Genomic DNA, 17,620 nt, shown 5'->3' with positions numbered 1-17,620 from the left:
TTCAAGAAACTCTACAGTCTGATGTCCTAGGAAGGAGGACACTTTTTATGGAAGGACCTAGAAGGAAAGCTATTTGCCTAATGAGAGTCTCTTGACTCCTGATCTTGTTCTTCTCCTATCCCATCCAGTGTTTCCACTACCCTTCAATGGGGAAGAGGGAGAGAGCTCTTCTTCAATAATACTAAAACCATTCTAAAGGGGGAAAAAAGAAACTTCCTACTTCTATCAAGGGTTCCATTATCCTTTTAGTCATCCAAGTTCACAGCTTCAGTCATCTTAAGCTAGCCACTCTTTCTCTCTCCCCATATCTAATAAGTTGTTAAGTTTTATTTGCTCATCTAGCCTCCATATCTTTGGCATCTTTGTCTTTTACCCCCTGTGCTCAATCCCTTATGACCTTTCACCTATAATCAATCAATAAACATTTATTAAGCACCTACTATGTGCTAGGCATTGTATATTGCAAGAGCACTCTATTTGATTTTCCAATTCAAATTGCAGATAGCTTTCAAAATAATTTTCCCAAAGCACATCATTTCCCTGCTCAAGAATCTTCAACTGCTCCCTATTGCCTCTAGGTTAAAATACAAATCCCTCATCATCCTTTCTTCTCAAATTATTTTGTAATTACATTTCTGTTTAAATGTCATATTCCTCTAGTGAAATATAAATTGCTTCAAGGCAAAGACTGTCTTTTCTTCATATTGGCGGAGGCAAGGTGCAGTGGGAAAATGACCTGCAGCCATGGGACTCAAGTTCAAATTTTGGCTCAGCCATTTGTTGCCTCTGTGACCTTGGGCAAGTTACTTCATCTTCCTGGGCTTTGGTGTCTTCTTCTATAAAATGTGGGGGTTGGGCTAGATGGTTTTTAAGATCCCTTCCAACTCCAAAGTGATCCCCATCACCTTGAACATAGTAGATGCTTATTGAATTGAATATGATGTGGGGCACTTTCACTAAAGACTTGTTAGGGATCATCTCTGATCCAGTCCTATGATATACAAATGAGGTAAGAAATTGAAACTCGAGCCAAGTAAGAAAAATTCACTTAAAAATTAACTGTTTCCTTCATTCTTTTATGCTTATATCATCATTTGTCATTGTACAGTTAAGTTCTGATTAGTGAGATTAATGAATCCCTTGAAGAGGTCATAGGTACTTGAATTTTAACTATTCAAATCATAATTGTATAAGATGTGGTCATTGATTTCAACCCAATGGAAATATGCAATGTGAATTCAAAAAATTGCATCACTTCAAGAATTCATTATTCACACTACTTTGGACCTAGCTGTAATGTATTTTTAAAGCTAAAATGTATCATACGTAGAAACATAGACATACACTCATGCATATACATAAGTCTGTCATCTATATAAATGGATCCCAATGTCATAAAGGTTAATCATCCACCTCTTTATGATGATTTTGTTTTGATAAAAGATGCATTATGTTACTTACCAACTGGCCATTATCTTGGGTTATTTTTAATGGAAAGAGAATTTTTGTAGACTTAGAGGACAAACACCCAGTTTCCAAAGCCCCTCCTGCCATTTTTTTCTTTTTTAGCTATAGAACTGCAGGTAATGGGAGGATACTTTTGACTCCATGCTGACCAACAGCCAGACAGGCTGGGTAACTTCTGTGATCTACTTTGCATACTAAAATTGCTATTCCATCACTATGAAGCTAATTAGCAAAAAGATGGTCCCCAGAAAATACTCTTCATTTCAGGATAGAGAGGAGCTGCAATTGAGAAAAATGCAGCAGGCAGTGAATAGAGAAGGAAAGCCCATAATGCTTCTTGACTTGCCTTTCATTGGAGCTCAAAAAATCTCCCTATCCACCCCAACCCTCTGCCTATCAAAGTTCCAACTAACTGGATTCCTTTTAGCTAAAACAATATGAATTGATAAGCAAAGTTGAATTAATAAACAAATAGCATTTTATTGGCACTTGTTCTGTGAGAGGCATTCTTAAATTACTATGCAAATGTGGTTAGGTTAGGCCAGCAGTGGTAAGGAACCTGTAGCCTCAAGACCCCGTGGCCCTCTAGGTCCTCAAGGGTGGCCCTTTGACTGAGTCCAAACTTCACAGAACAAAGCCCCTTAGAAAAAGGATTTGTTCCATAAAACTTTGACTCAGTCAAAAGGCTGCATGCACCCAAGGACCTAGGAGGCCACATGTGACCTCTAGGCCACAGGTTCCCACCCTTAGTAGGGATTACCTCTGTCTTCCTTTTCCTCTATGTTCCACTATGTACGGAGAGGTAGTTTGGTGTAGTGGATAGGGTAGTGGAGGCCTCCCAGCCTCCAAGGCCTGCATTTAAGTCTCATCGGTCCCATAGTAGCTGTATCTCCCCAGGTAAGTCATCTCATGCCATTGTTCAGTATTCAGAGCAGCTTTCCTCAGTCTCCAGACTTCAAGAAAATTATAAATGTACTTGCATCGGGGATGTGTTGGTGCCAGTTTGTTAAATTTTCAGTGTAAGCATTTACACCTCAGAAATCAGCAAATGCTTCAAACAAAGGCTTCATTTATTGTTTTGTTGATAGGTTAGATTTAAGAAAGTGAGGAAGGAAAATGCTAATTATGTAGATTAGATCTAAAAGTGTGTCTTATATCCTTCCCCCCCACCCAAGAAAGATAGTTATTAAAACATTCATTAGCACATCCTTGCCTGTATTGAGACTTTCCTCTCTCTACACTGAGGATATTGTTCATGGTTTGAGCCTTGAATGAAAGGTATTTTATACAAAATATTACTACTATTATTGGCAATAGTCTGCTTTCATTTTCAACAGTAGGAGGGAAGGAAAGAGGGGAGAGGAGAGACCTACAGAAAGAAAGACAGAGACAAATATTAGAGATTGATTTTTTTTAAGTAACAGGAAAATGGCAAATTAGGCAAGATTTTTAAAAAATATATTCTTATTCAAATGATATACTCAGCTGTACTCATTGAGATAACCTCTTTCTAGTTTGCTCTTAGGGAAAATTCTCTAAGCTGCTTCTTTCTACAACGGTTTCTTCAACTCTCCTCTCAGGACTGATGCAAAAAATAAGGTTTAAAAAACTGAGTCCCCATATATAAAGAAGACTATACAAAATAATGAGCTCTTATACAAACACACATGTATGTATATATGTGCACACATGAATACACGTGTGTAGTATGTATATACATACCTATAAATGTGTGTGTATATGTGCATGTATATATACATATCTGAATGTATGTACAAAAAGCTCTTTTAAATTTAGAGAAATAATAAAACATATCAAATTTCATCTCAGTCATTGCCAGAATCCATACCTGATAGGAAGTTGATAGGAAAAAATTAATAAACCTGTCTCAATCAAGACTGAAAAATCTTATTAGCTGGGTTTAGAATTGGAAAAAGGCTAAACGCCCTTTCTATAAGTCTCTGTCAGCTTCAGAAATGTGATTTGGAGCCATAGGAGAAGACTGGAGATAGAGCCTTTTAGAGCTCCATCATGAATCTTCTCATACCCTTTACATAAAGGGAGCAGGAGTCAAGGAGAGCCTATGGTCTTTTCTTGGAAAGTTGTAATGACTTGTTCATCCCTAGCTATAAAACAAGGGGCTGGGCCTAGAGGTTTTCTGAAGTCCCTTCCAATTAGCTCTCCTTCTAGCCTCCTTAGATTTGGAGTCTGAGAAACTAAGTTCAGATGTGCTATCTTTGTGAAATGGTTCAAATCATCACTTCACCTCTCTGGACCTTGGTTTCTTCTTCTGCAAAATGATCTCTAATTTTCTTGTAGTTCTTAATTTTTTATTCCTTTGCTCAAAAACAGAATGGCTAACTTTCAGACACGTGAATCATATTTCCTAACTGAACTTTTTCGGATAAGATAAACCATTCCTGGGAATAATCACAGACAATTCAGTTCCATTCAGCTCTTTCTTAATTTAAATTTCATAAGGTAGAATTCATAAGGTTGTGAAATAGGAATGCATGAATTTTATACTTCACAGTACAGATCAAGGGATATAGTTTTTGAATGGGTTAATAACAGAACAAAAGATCAGATTACAACAATTCAGAATTGTTGGATCTAGAATACTTAAGGGGGAAAAAGATGATCTGCATAGTTTAAGTTTCTGAACTGGTTTTTGAGCCCAGATCCAAATCTGAAACAGCAACTGTCCTAGCAATTAGTTAAATAGTAATACGAGACGCCAATCTAACACTCAATTTTCATTCACACTTTCCCATCCTCTGCAACAAGCCTAGAATGTAAGACATCAGTGGAATTTAGACCTCTGACCTCCTAAATATGCAAGATGAGCCCCATTTGAAAGACATGTACTTTTTAACTTCAGGACTGCTTTTGTTATGCTTGGTATAATGCAACTACTAAAATAAGATTGTTCAGATGCTTCCTCAACCATTGCTACACAGATCACCCCATAAACAGCTCAAGCTGAAGAATGTACAATTAGTGATAAAAAAAATAAGGTTAAGCCTATGCATCAGTTTATGGCTTTAAATCAATGAATTTGTTAAGTTCACTTGAATTGTGATCTTTTATATCTTCAAAATGTTACTTTTCCAGTGTAAAATGGAAACTTCTTGATGGTCTCTTTCTTATGTTTGAAGCAATGACTAATTTTCAATGACTATATGCAAGTCACTGTGCTAGGTGGAACAGGGGACAGGGATTGGCCAATGAGAATCCACTCTTTAGATAGGAACATGGGCATGTATAATGGGGATGAGAATTTGAAGATCTTCCCTGCCCCTTAATAAGCCTAAATTGAACTTAAGGACCTTCCCTGATTTGAAAATATACTTTGCCCCTAATAGGCTTAATGTGGTCACATGGAGCCTATGGTGGGAAGAGTTTGCTGAAGGGTGGAGCAGAGCCCACAGGAGAAGCTTGCTTGAGGGAAGCTTGTTTTTCTGGAAGGCACAATTTTGGTTGCTTTGTAGTCAAGTGGGTCATGAGGGTTGTGATGTTCTCTGACCCTGGAGAAGGCTGTATATACCTCTGAGATGAGGTTTTGCTTTGGGGCTCAATTTGGGAAGAGTTGTGTGACTTGGTCAGATGAGACTCTGGGCAGCTGTTGAGCCCCCTGGCTTTGAAAACCCAGATGTTGGTGTTTCTCTCTCTGGTGACAAACTGTATATTTGTGATGGTCAGACAGCTAGAAGCCCTGTCTGTTGGTCTGCTGAATTGTGTTATTTTCTCTATCTGTATTATTGTCTGCTTGTAACTTCTGTTTGTACTCTTTAGAAAAGCCAATCAAAGAACCTGTGCCAGCAGCCATCCTGAGTATGCTAGGGTGCTTGCTCCTACAGCATGCAAGCAGAGTTTCCAGTATGATTGTGAGGAAGGGAGAGAGAGGGAGGGACGGAAAGAGAGACAGAGAAAGGGAGGGAGAGAGAGGGAGGGAGGGAGGAAGAGAGAGAAAGGGAGGGAGGGAGAGGGGGAGAGAGAGAGAGAGAGAGAGAGAGAGAGAGAGAGAGAGAGAGAGAGCCTTTTGATTGTCAGTTGACCCAGAACTGGGCACACACTCTCCAGTCAAGGAGTTTTCCCTTTTCTGCCTGGATGGAGTTTGAGCAAGTAAGAGGAGCTACCCTGGGCTGGAGGAGAAGGGGACTTGGGATCTCTCTTGCCCTGAGACTGTGTGCAACATGCAGATTGTGGGTCACTCTTTCAAAGCTGAGGTGGACTGCATCTCTCCTAAGGGTTCCAGAGGATCCTGAGATCCTTGAGAGGCTTGAGGTGATTTTATTTATTGCCACTGGCTTCAAGTCCTTACTAACTGTGTTAGAGGGCCAGTCACTAACACCCCAGTTCCATTTTACCTCAACATCAATTAGCTTTTACAAAATGATATTTACCTCAAAGATAGAAACAAAACAAACATAAGAACATTTCCTGTGCCTCACAGGTATACCCTCTGCTATACTATCTTGGTCCCTGGAGGAGTTAGCACAAAACTTAGCTCATTTCTTATGTAGTATTGGTTCCACCAAGTTAATGTTCAAATGAGGTATGACTTCCAGTCAAGCCTATGTCTTAAGTTACCATTGGCCTATGGCCCTGAAGATCACTGTCAGTGGTCACTTCTTGATCCTCTAGGTGTCAGAGCTACACTGGTCATAAAACTTGGACTTTGGAACCCTAGGGTGTGAGAAATACTCATTTCTTTCTTTACTCACATTCCATAATCTGGTTTCTGTCCCCACCATGTTGTTGAAACTGCTCTCGCCAAGGTCAACGAAACTTGTAATTGCCTAATTTAATAACCAAATCTTCTCTCCTAAAACCTGAGGTCTAGTCCACAATCTTTGTTGGTCATTCAGTTATTTCACTTGTGTACAACTCTTCATGACCCCACTGGAGATTTCCTTGGCGAAGCCACTAGAGTAGTTTGCCATTTCCTTTTCCAACCCATTTTACAGATAAGGAACTGAGGCAAACAGAGCTAAGTGACTTGTCCAGGGTCACACAGCTGGTAAGCATCAGAAAGCAGATCTGAACTCAGGAAGAGGAGACTTTCTGATTTCAGGCCCAGCACTCTATTTACTGAGCCATCTAGATCCCTGTCTTGTGTTCCACTCCATTCTCATTGGTTCTTATTTCCAGGAAGGAATCTCACCCCATTGATCATTCCCTCTCTCATCTTCAACCTCTCCTTCACTGATTCTATCCCTTCTGCTTACCTGCTCCAATACCCAGAGGCAGCCAAGTAGTCCAGTGGATAGCATTCTGGGTCTGGAGCCAAGAAGGGCTGAGTTTAAATCTAGTCTCAGACACTTTCTAGCTGTGTGACCCTGGTCAGGACAGACCAAGACCTCTGTCTGCTTAGTTTCCCCAACTCTAAAATGGGGATAATAACAGCACCTACCTTACAGGATTGTTGTGAAAATCAAATGAGATACTGTTTATAAAGCATTGAGCCCTGTAGGTGCTTAATACTTATTCCTTTCCCCCTCACCCTTTCTTCTTTTCTTACATTTATAATATTTTATTTTTCCCTAATTACATGTTAAAACAATTTTTAATTTTTTTTAAGTTTTACATTCCAAATTCTATCCCTCCCCCTTCTTTGAGATGGTAAGCACTCCAATATAGGTTATATATGTGCGGTCATGTAAAACATTTTCATATTTGTCAGTCCTCATCTTCCTTGATCATTCTGAAGCATCTGACTTTGTTTACTCCATCACTCTCCTTGATATTTCTGGTCCCTTGGTTTTCATGACAGTCTTCTTTCTTCTCCAGTTCTCCTATCTGTCTAACTGATCCTTCTCAATTCCCCTCTACATTTTAGGTCTGTGTGTTCCCCAAGGGTTTCTTCTTGATTATCTCATATCTTCTCACTTTTTCTTTGGGTAGCTGTGATTGTCTGCAATCATTAGCTGTGATGTCTGCAATCATCCCCTCTAAGAAGACACTTCTCCATTCTGTATCCAGGACTGACCTCTCTCGTGGGCTCTATTCCTATATTTCCACTGACTGTTAACCACCTAGATATGCTCTCAACTCCTCAAATTTAATATATTCAAAAGGAATTAATCTTTTCCCCTACACTTTATACACACTGGTAGGAGAGTGTGTTCCAGTCTTTTGACAGGGGGGGAGGGAGGGAATATATTGTACCAATCCTTACTGCTGTAGTATATATTAATTTCTAAAAGTTTATTCAGTTTGACTGATTGATTTTGACTGATAATCTCAGAGGGAAATAAATCAGTCAGGGTGCATGAGTTACATATAGTATTAGACTAACATCCTCAAACACTCCAGGGCCCTAGAATGCTAAAGGAGGATGTAGTAGCTGAGCTGTAGAGATGCAACTTGACCTGTAAGTGTGAGAAGAGGTTGGAAGCCTCTATTCAGTGTGTGCGTTTATGATGCGAGAGGCAAGACAGATGTTAGGATATTTGAAGTGTACCTTGAGCACAGTTTTGTGAAGTAAAGTGAATTGGTGATAGTGGGAAGGGGCCCTGTAGGTGAATTATGGTCCATTTTTATTTTAGACAAGAAAATCTTTTTGATTGACCTAATGATAGGTAAAGCAAAACAGATTTGATGTTGGTGTCAGGGTAGCCATAAAGAAACCCCTTTTTCCTTATTCTAGTTACTATATTATTGAACCTAAATGTATAAAAGCCCTGGTAGAGGTGAGTAGAACCGGGTACCAATCTTATCTAGGAGTTGAAGAATGGTATGATAAAGTGGAAAGAGAACATACAGACTTCTGAGTCAAAGGACCAGTGTTCAAATCCCAGCTTTTACTCTTATCACCTGTGTGACCTTGGACAAGTTACTATCTGGGTCCCAGTTTAATCATTCTGAGGTTGAAGGGGTTAGATTATGTGACCTCTAAGATGATCTCTAAGTTCTCAAACCATGATTCTGAGATAAGTATTACCTAATGCGCCAAGATGCTGTGAAGCATAAAAGTACATGACATGGCCCTTGCTCAGTGGAATTTTCAGTCTAATTAAGGACATAAAGAATTAGTAAACAAAACAATAATGTATATACAAATATCTCCATATCACATAGTGATGCAACGAAGACCTAAATTGTGTGGCACAGACAAGTACAGAATAGAAACTAAATAAAAAGTTATTAATTAATGATACTAAAAAGAAATGCCAAAGGATTTAGAAAAGAGATTACAGTGGACTGAAGTCATCAAGAAAGACTTCAAGGAAGACCTAAATCTTGAGGTAGGCTTTGAAGGATGGGCAGAATGTGAATAGATGCTGTGGAGAAGACATCTCCAGTGAAAACATTAGCAAAGCACCTTCCTGGGTATTAGTTCTGGGGATTGTTTGCAAGTGCAGTTGCTGACAATGACTGACTTTTTTCTGCCTTAGTATTTGATTATGGGTTCTTAACTTTTTTGTATGTGTCATTGAGCCCTTTTGCAATCTGGTAAAATTTATGGAGTTCTTTTCAGAATATTTTTAACTGTATATCTAAGATTACAAAGGAAACCGATTATATTGAAATAAAGATGCAATTTCCCTTCCTGTCCTACCCCCCCCCCCATTCAAGTTCATGTACTCCCTGAAATTAACCCCTGGACAGGAATCTGCCATGCACTTAAGTGCTCCCTCCTCTTTTCTGATTTTCTACCCTGCCCAACTTGAGATATGTACCATTTATTAGAACATACCCATGGAAACTTGAAAAAATCAAGAATTACTTGTGTTTGTTTGTTCATTTGTTTTTTTATCAAAGTGCGTCTTTGAAGAGTGAAAGAACATGATAATTTAATTTTATAAGGAAACAAAAGTAAATTTACAAATGGAAATTGATAAATTACTGAGAGGGAAACAAAGGTCTTAGAGAAAAAGAAAACAGTGTGTTTGTCTGGTGTGATTTATTTCTCAATTTTTCTTTTGGCTTAAACATGACAGGTACAAATTATATTTCAGATGTCAAGTTGAACCAGGATTAATGCTTCCTCCTTTTATTAAATGTAGACAATTAAATTTTGAGGACTAAAGTGTAATAAGAAGTGAATATCATATATTAAGAAACTCTATTCCACCAATAGAGTTTTCCAAAGTTGTTGTTTGTCCTTTGTCCTTGAAAAGGACCATGACTTCAGGAAGCTGATGCCATGACATGCAAGTGAATTGGATTTAAGTGAGGTAGGGCTGTGCAAGTCACCAGCCTCACTTTCTCCTCCAGAGCCATCTGGGTCCAGTGGCCAGATGTAGATTAGGACAACTGGAGATGGCCCCAGATGATTTTTTTCCAAAGTGAGGCATTAAGGAATAATAAGTTTTGGGCCTGCAATTATTGATGAATGTCTAGCAAATACTTGCTGTTTCAACCTTCTGTTCAGCTATTTTAAGGTGTCAGCCATCTCCGTTGGACCTCACTCTGCTGAGGTACAGCACTAACAGGATAGCAATGACAGAGCTGATCTTCAAGGATGTGGAACAAGGCTTAAGTAAACACTCTTTTTTAGGCTCTCAAACTTTCCTTCAGGGTTGGAAATTCCTTTGTTAGAATTAGTCCAGAATTTATTTGTGGGGGAGGGGGACAGTAAATTATGGTTAGCATTCCCTAGATTGTGTTGAATTATAAGTATTGTTGGGAGAAGAGAAAGGTATTTTTTCCTAATTCTAAAATGTGCTAGTTCTTTTGATTTAATTTATTTATTCCACAAGAATGTGTTAATCAACTTTTAGCTGGCAGGTATTGTATTAGGCACAAAGGCAAAAATGAGACAGTTTTTGCCCTCAAGGAGCTTACACTCTTTTGGATGGAAGTGGCTACACACACACACACACACACACACACGCACACTCTACAAAATAAGAAATATATGCAAAGAAATCTCCAGGCAAAGGGTACTCATAATGGGAGGGGGAAAGGGGTGTCAAAACAGACTTCCAATTGGAGGTAGCCCTCAAGCCAAGCTTTTTGTTTCTCACATCCTTGCAACTGTCTGAAAAAGAAGCTGAACTTTGAAATTTTAAACTTAGTGTGAACTGAACTTGGATGTGTGATACTCTGTTAAAACTGGGAAATGGAAAAAAAAAGAAAATAACAAACTGAAAAGTTCATCAACATTTGAATATATTATATGCCCTTTAGGAAAATGGATATGGGGTATATACTTTCAGTTTTAGTGAAAACATATCAATATCTGCATATGTGTTCTTAGTCATTTTTGTCCTGTTTGAATTGATTGGTTGGTTCAAATATAGACTTATTAATAAGACCAAGAAAGAAAAGGAATAATAATGTTTACAGTACCTACCTGTACTTGGTTGTTCTGAATAAGGTATTCTGTAAACCCTAAAATGTGAGCTAGAATGGAGTCATTATTATGGGGATAATAGGACCAAAGATTTAAAAAGAGAATTATAAAAATCATCGAATTCATTCTGCTTACTTTATAAATAAAACAACAGAAGTTCTGTGAGAAGTGGCTTGCCAGGACTGGACTCCAAGCCTTCTGACTATGCCAGGACTGGACTCCAAGCCTTCTGACTACGTACAAGTCCCATGTTCTTTCCACTGTGCTTTACTTACTATTATAACTCAAGTTTCCATTGATTGAAGAATTAGCCATGGATCCCTAAATATTTCCCACAAGATAAGTCAGTGAAAAAAAGGAGAAGGAAGGGGGCTTCAAGTAAGGAAAAAAGGGAAGTTGTGACTCTGAACAGATGTTCCATCATTGGCATGACTGACAGCTCCATTATGTGACAGACTAGACATGAAGGGTGACGGCTGGGGTGCCCCTTCTCTTCAGCCAGACCATATGATAAGCAACTGTATCATGAATAGAAAAACAGAGCTGCACATATGCCTGAAATATAAGTGAAAGGCATTAGGCCCAGAAGTAGCAGGATTGAAGCTGGGGAAGGGAAAACTATAAGCCTCCTAGGTCTTCTGTCTCATGCAAAATCTAAGAAATCTCATGAGTAAAACACCTTTCTTTTTCAAAGCATGTTTTTTTTTATTTAGGAAGAGAAAGGAGGGGGAAAGGAATATTGCTTTATAAAACTGGGATAACAATTTTAAAGTAGTCACTTTTGCTATGAACATAAACCTAGACATTTTTATCTATATTATAAATGCTTTTAAATTTTTTTTATTTTTTCCATTACACAAGTTTCATTCTCATAGTTCTTAATGGTTGAAAACAAGGAAACAAACAAATTCCAAATATAAAGGTGGATCTTCTTCTTGACTTTCTTGAATCTACTAATATCCTAGGCGAATAAAAAGCATTCATTTAAGTACTTACTATATGCCAAGCACTGCGCTAAGCAGTGGGGATACAAATAGAAAAAAAAAAGCCAGTCCGTGCTCTTTTCTCCCTCCAATTAGGGAAAATATTTATTTAGTAGTTATATTCAGGGGGGATGGGAGAGCTCTGAGGTCCTGCGAATGCAGCTATGAGTCAAAGTGCATGGTCCCAGATTCATTAGGATGCGCTAGGGTATTTACTTTACAAGACTGGCCCACCACCATTGAGAAGGAGTGTAGAGAAGATTGTAGAGGAGTTTGAGTTCCTTCGACCAAGAGTGGGAATGGGAGGATGGGGGCAGGGTAGGGAATTTTGTAAAGAAGTAGTAAATCCAAAGGGCATTGAGGTAGCCCACTTGGATACAGTGCTGGCCTGAAGTCAGTAAGACCTAAATTCAAATGTGGCAGCAGAAACTTATTAGCCATGTGACCCTGGGCAAGTCATTTAACCCTGTTTGCCTGAGTTCCCCATATATGAAATCAAATGGAGAAGGAAATGACAAACCACTCTAGTATTTTTCCCAGGAAAACTCCAAAATAGAGTCACACAGAGTCAGACATGACTAAAAAACAATAAGAAATAAATCTAAAGTATCTAAGATCTCATTTGATTCAGGTGAGATTAAAAAAACTATTATTGTGATCATGGGAAACTCTGAGCTCCATATCCAATGTTCTAGACATTAAACTGTACCTTTACCAATTGACATAACTGATTCCTTCATATATAGCAATGAAATGTCTAACAGTACTCACCTGTGTTGGGACAGCTAGCTGGTACAGTGAATAAAGGCTGTGCCTGGAGTCGAGAAGACCTGAATTCAAATCCAGCCAAGACATTTAGTAGCTGTGAGGTCCTGAGCAAAGTCACTTAACGGTGTTTACCTCAGTTTCCTCATCTGTAAAATGAGCTAGAGAAGGAAATGGTAAACCACTTCAGTATCTTTGCCAAGAAAACCCCAAATGGGGTCAGTTGGACTTGATTGAGCAATAGCATTCACAAGTGTTCCATTAATCTAAGAATCAAAATAGCTGTAAATCACTTTATAATGTTATTTGCCTAAGTTCTTTGTATATTAACAACTTTATTTGCAATTCTATGTAACACAATAGCCTTGGTATGTTTTTCCATCATTTGTAGCCTTTCTATATTGACTAATGTCATTTTCTTCTAATTAGCTACAGCACAAACACTTGCACAGAATATTTCCTCTTATCACCCATGCTACTTTTATAGTAATAAAGTATTTATCTGCTTTGCAGCACAGAAAGTAAAAGGGGGTGTATGCGTGAATAATTCAGTTTAAACCTTCCCAGGTTACCATATTTTGACTCAGAACACTGTACACTAAACTATCCAAACTGACAGTTGCTTCTTTGGTATTGTCAGTAAATCTGTATGATGGCAGTGATGGTTTGCAACAGTCTCCTGCATTTTGTAGTAATTTTCAATTCAAACTTATACCTTCATAGTATTTACTCAATTTCACAGAAATTACTTCTCTGTTGCATTTAATCAGAAACTGAAGAGAGTGGCATTTCTTTTTTTTTTTTTAAGGAATAGCAGATCTGAATTTAACTACTTCCAAAAGTTGCAATTAACTTTCTTTTCATAAATATGTTGCACTCTTTCTTTGTTCTTTGATATCCTAACTTTAGCAAAACAGTTAACCTGATATCCTGAAAATTATGCTGTTTACTTTAGCATCCTATGTTTATGGAGACCAGCAATGTTTGATACAGCAGCAAGAATATAGTACACACACACACAAACACACACACACTGAGTTAGTGATTTTGTTGCTAATATATATTCATAATAAAGGTTGGAATATAAATCCTGCTGGTTTCACCTAGTCTTTGTTCTCACCCCTAACTTTACATGCTAAATGAGGATGTTCTTAAAGCATTGAACCTATGGATTCAGAGGTTCAATCAGAAGTATGACAGCCATGGGGTCCCTCCTATCCTGATCATAGACATCAGCTGCTTCTTGTTTATAATAGTTGTGTTTTCCATAATTAGAAGATTTCTTCAGAGAATACTATGACATTACCAGATAATATCAGAATTCCAGGCTCTCACACACAGCTCTTGGGGAGGAGAGGTGGAGCTGTTAGGGGAGACAAATAGAATTTTCAAAATTTCTTTGGGAGCCTTAGGTTCACTTGAGGATGTAATGAAATTTTGAAATGGTTTTGTTTTTTGTAATTCCAAGTCAAAAAGTTTTGGGGTTCTAAGTATTTCCAATCAGTCATCAATCAGGCAGAGGATTTTACTTAGGGCATTCTACTGGATTTTGTTGGATCATTAAATGGCTGTGGTTGCTCTTGGCTCACAAAGAGTTTTGACCTGCCCTGGTCAGGGAGAGGCTTTCTAACTACAGCACTTCAGGAAGTTAAGCAGAAAGCAGATCATAGCCCTAAAGAACTAAGGCCAAATAGAGGGCATCTCAGTGATCATAAGATCACCAAAGGTGTCCAGCAGAAAACACTCTACAAAAAAACCCATCTATGGGGTTCCTCCTGTCCTGTTCCTCATGCATGTCAGCTGCTTCTTGCTATTAATAATTGTGTTTTACAGAATTTGAAGATTTCTGCAGAGAATACTGTGAAATTACCAGATAATATCAGAAGCTCTGAATGTATGAGTCATTCCTTGGCCACTGAGTTTCTTGGTTTGTGCCATTTCTGACATATTCCTTGACCACATGTTCCTTCTACGCATGTTATGCATGTTTTCTGTATTTGTTCACCCTATGAATCCATGAGGGGATATTTCTTGTCACCTAACTTGTTGATACTGTTTGATTAAATGTCTTTTATCTTAAACTAATGTGTTTGCTAGCTGTTAAAAAGTAAATAAATTAGTAGAAGTTAGTTAGCTATAGGTTTGAATGCATGTTGACCAGTAAAGTGTCTCAAATTTGAGGTAGTTTTTTTGAGGGTCTGTGTGTAAGGTAGGACCCAGCTGCTCTGTATACAAGTAAGACATCCAACATGAATTAATAACCATCATTCATGAATATAACTTCCTCTGTGAATAAGAGGAGGATGATCCTGAATATCATATCAACTTAAGATGGAAAATTAGTTCTATTTCCTAGGCAATATTGGGTTACCACTAGAATTCAGATGAAACAAGCATAGTAGAATCTCAAAGTTTTATGTGGCCATAATTTCATAGTTAACTAATACACTAACCTAACGGGAGTTTGACATTCTGGCATTTATGCAGGACTGAATTATCAATTCCTGCTTAAAGTGGTGATACATGGAAAGATTACTCAAATATTTTATTAAATATTTATTAAAATATTTTATTTAAAAATTTATTTTATCACTTTGATAATGCTTGGTTAGTCCATGTGAAAATAGTTAATATTAATATGCTTTCTTAAAAATACTTTTAAAAAATCAATCTGCAGAAATTTCTTCTAAAATTGAAGTTTTAAGGAAAATGCCTACATATGTCTCTTTTTTTTCTGGTAAGAAACTGGTATAGATCAGGGATGAGACTATATATTCAAAACTACTGATTTTTAAGGCATAATCCCAAAGCCTGTATTTTGGTTTCTTGATCTATGATTGCTCTGTTGTGATTTTGTTTCTACTATAAATTATCAGTTGTATTTATAGGAGGTTTTAAGTGCATACAATGATTGGCTAAGGATCAAGGTATTTATCTTAAACTATTACCTTTCATTTCTTTGAGAGAACTTTTGTTTAGTTAATCCTAAAATCCATGGTGATTTAAAGTTGGATTTTCATACCTATATTACATGCCTATAATACAAAGTACAATTCCTAAATGGAAAATGCCAGTATAATTTTGCATTTTAACTATAAACTAGGCAAATCCCAAGATGTCTTAATCAATTTGGTTACTCTCTTTAGAAAATGATATAATAGGTATTGAAACCTTAGTGTAGTATTCTGTATCTCTTTATTAATTTTGAGAAACTTTCACTTAATGCTTATAATGTCATTTCTTCTCTATATATAAAACTGCCATCTAATCTATAATTATTTTGTATTTTTTTATTTGTCTCCCCAATGTGTATCTTTTTATTTAAATAAATATATATACTATAATTGCGTATTTCACATATCATTTACTCAAGGAGATAGCAAATTTAAAATAGTATCAGCCTAAAAAATTCTAATTCACACACATAAAAACACACATAAAATCTTGGGATTTTACAATCTCTTAACATCACGAATTACCTAAAATAATTAATTTATTCAACAAATATTTATTAAGTATCTACTATGTGCTAGGAAAACTTGAAAGGGGGGAAACACTTTTTAGTTGGGAGAGATGATGAAGAAACAGAATTAGAGAAGACAAGAGAATGCCCAGATTCAGTTAAATGCATTTAATTTTTTTTAATTGTACTAAATTAGATTTTTTAAAAAGGGTTAATACAAGATAAAGCTCCATTTTTGTCCTAAAATACATTGAATTGTATTTAAAAATAAATCCAGTTTGATGACTTGAAACATCCCAATCTAATTTCTTATCTCCTATCCTGAAATATTTTATAATAATGGTAGTTGCCATTTATGTTCTACTCTAAGGTTATCAAAGTGATGATAACATAACAGTATGTAATTTGAATCCTCATAGAAGTCCTGTGAGGTAGGTATTAGAAATATCATTACTATCCCCATTTTCAAGATGAGGAATCAGAGGTTCAGAGGCTAAATAATTAGAGCATGGTCCCACAATCTAGCAAGTGCCAAAGGCAGAAATCAAACCCAGGTCCCTCTTGACTCAAAAGTCCAACACTCTTTCCATACATGCTTTGATGCCTCAACGTGAAATGCCAAAAATTGTTTTGGCATAAACCTATGTTTCGTTGTTTTAGGGAACTCCTTGGTAAGGAAACTTACTCTGCCATTGGAGATAGATAAGCCACAGTCCTACAATTTATGGTCTTAATAGCTGAGGGGTTCAGTGATTTGTCTAGACTAACATATTCAATATGAATCAGAGATGGGACTTAAAACCCAGTTCTAGCTCAAAGGCTGGCTTTTTGTCCACCATCCAGAGGGTCTTAACCTGGGATCTGTGAAAAAAACTTTGACAACTGTATTTCAATATATTTGGTTTCAGGAGCAGCCAGGTGGCACAGTGAGTAGAATGCTGGCCCCAGCGTCAGGAGACTTGATATATATGTCAGGGTCATATAACTAGTAAGCATCTTGAGCTGCATTTGAACTGAGGTCTTCCTGACTCTGGCCCAGCTCTCTCTCCATTCCATCACCTTGGTGCCCAAGGGCTCCATGACAAAGGAGGGCGGGAGTTAATTACCCCTGAACAATGCCATGATGCCAACTTAATAAGTAAGCCTAATTTCCTTGTCTCCTATTTTCCCATATTCCAAATGTATAAAAAAACAAAAACAAATGATTTTCATACCTATGCATTATTGAGCACCTACTATGTGTGAGGCACTATGCTCAGCCCTGGGGATATAAAAAGAGACAAAAGACAATCCGTGCCCTCAAGGAGTTTACCATCCAATGGGGAAAACCACACACACACACACACACACACACACACTTCAGGATAAATAGGTAATAATCAACTGAAGGAAGGTTCTAAAATTAAGAGAGGTTGGGAAAAACCTTCCTGTAAAATATGGGATTTCAGCTGGGAAAGGAAGTCAGGAAAGTCAAAATGGAAAATAATTCTCTAAGAATAATTTCCCTTCATATTGGAGGTTTAATGCTTGAGGGGGAAAAAAATGCAACCAGCTCCTCTGATATTTAAAGCCCTTCGGCTCTAGTTTTTCTTTCCAGACTTAATACACATTATTCCCCTTCAAATATTCTATGGTCCA

The 17,620-nt window shown here is 37.4% G+C and overlaps 1 long non-coding RNA gene across 4 annotated transcripts in view; it reads right to left on the bottom strand.

Moving 5' to 3' along the window:
- The window catches only part of LOC138167518 (uncharacterized), a 133,529-nt gene that overhangs the window by 112,396 nt on the left and 3,513 nt on the right, over positions 1 to 17,620 (bottom strand). For all 4 annotated transcript variants that reach the window (XR_011169910.1, XR_011169908.1, XR_011169907.1 and 1 more), the window contains exon 2: positions 12,526 to 12,680. This is a non-coding gene — a long non-coding RNA (uncharacterized lncRNA). The remainder of the gene's footprint in view (positions 1 to 12,525; positions 12,681 to 17,620) is intronic.

Source organism: Petaurus breviceps, unplaced genomic scaffold (assembly GCF_028583685.1).
Source record: "Petaurus breviceps papuanus isolate PSGF00001 unplaced genomic scaffold, PetGlider_PUasm1.0 229, whole genome shotgun sequence".
Classification (NCBI taxonomy): domain Eukaryota; kingdom Metazoa; phylum Chordata; class Mammalia; order Diprotodontia; family Petauridae; genus Petaurus; species Petaurus breviceps.
This window is presented reverse-complemented; position numbering and strand designations above follow the sequence as displayed.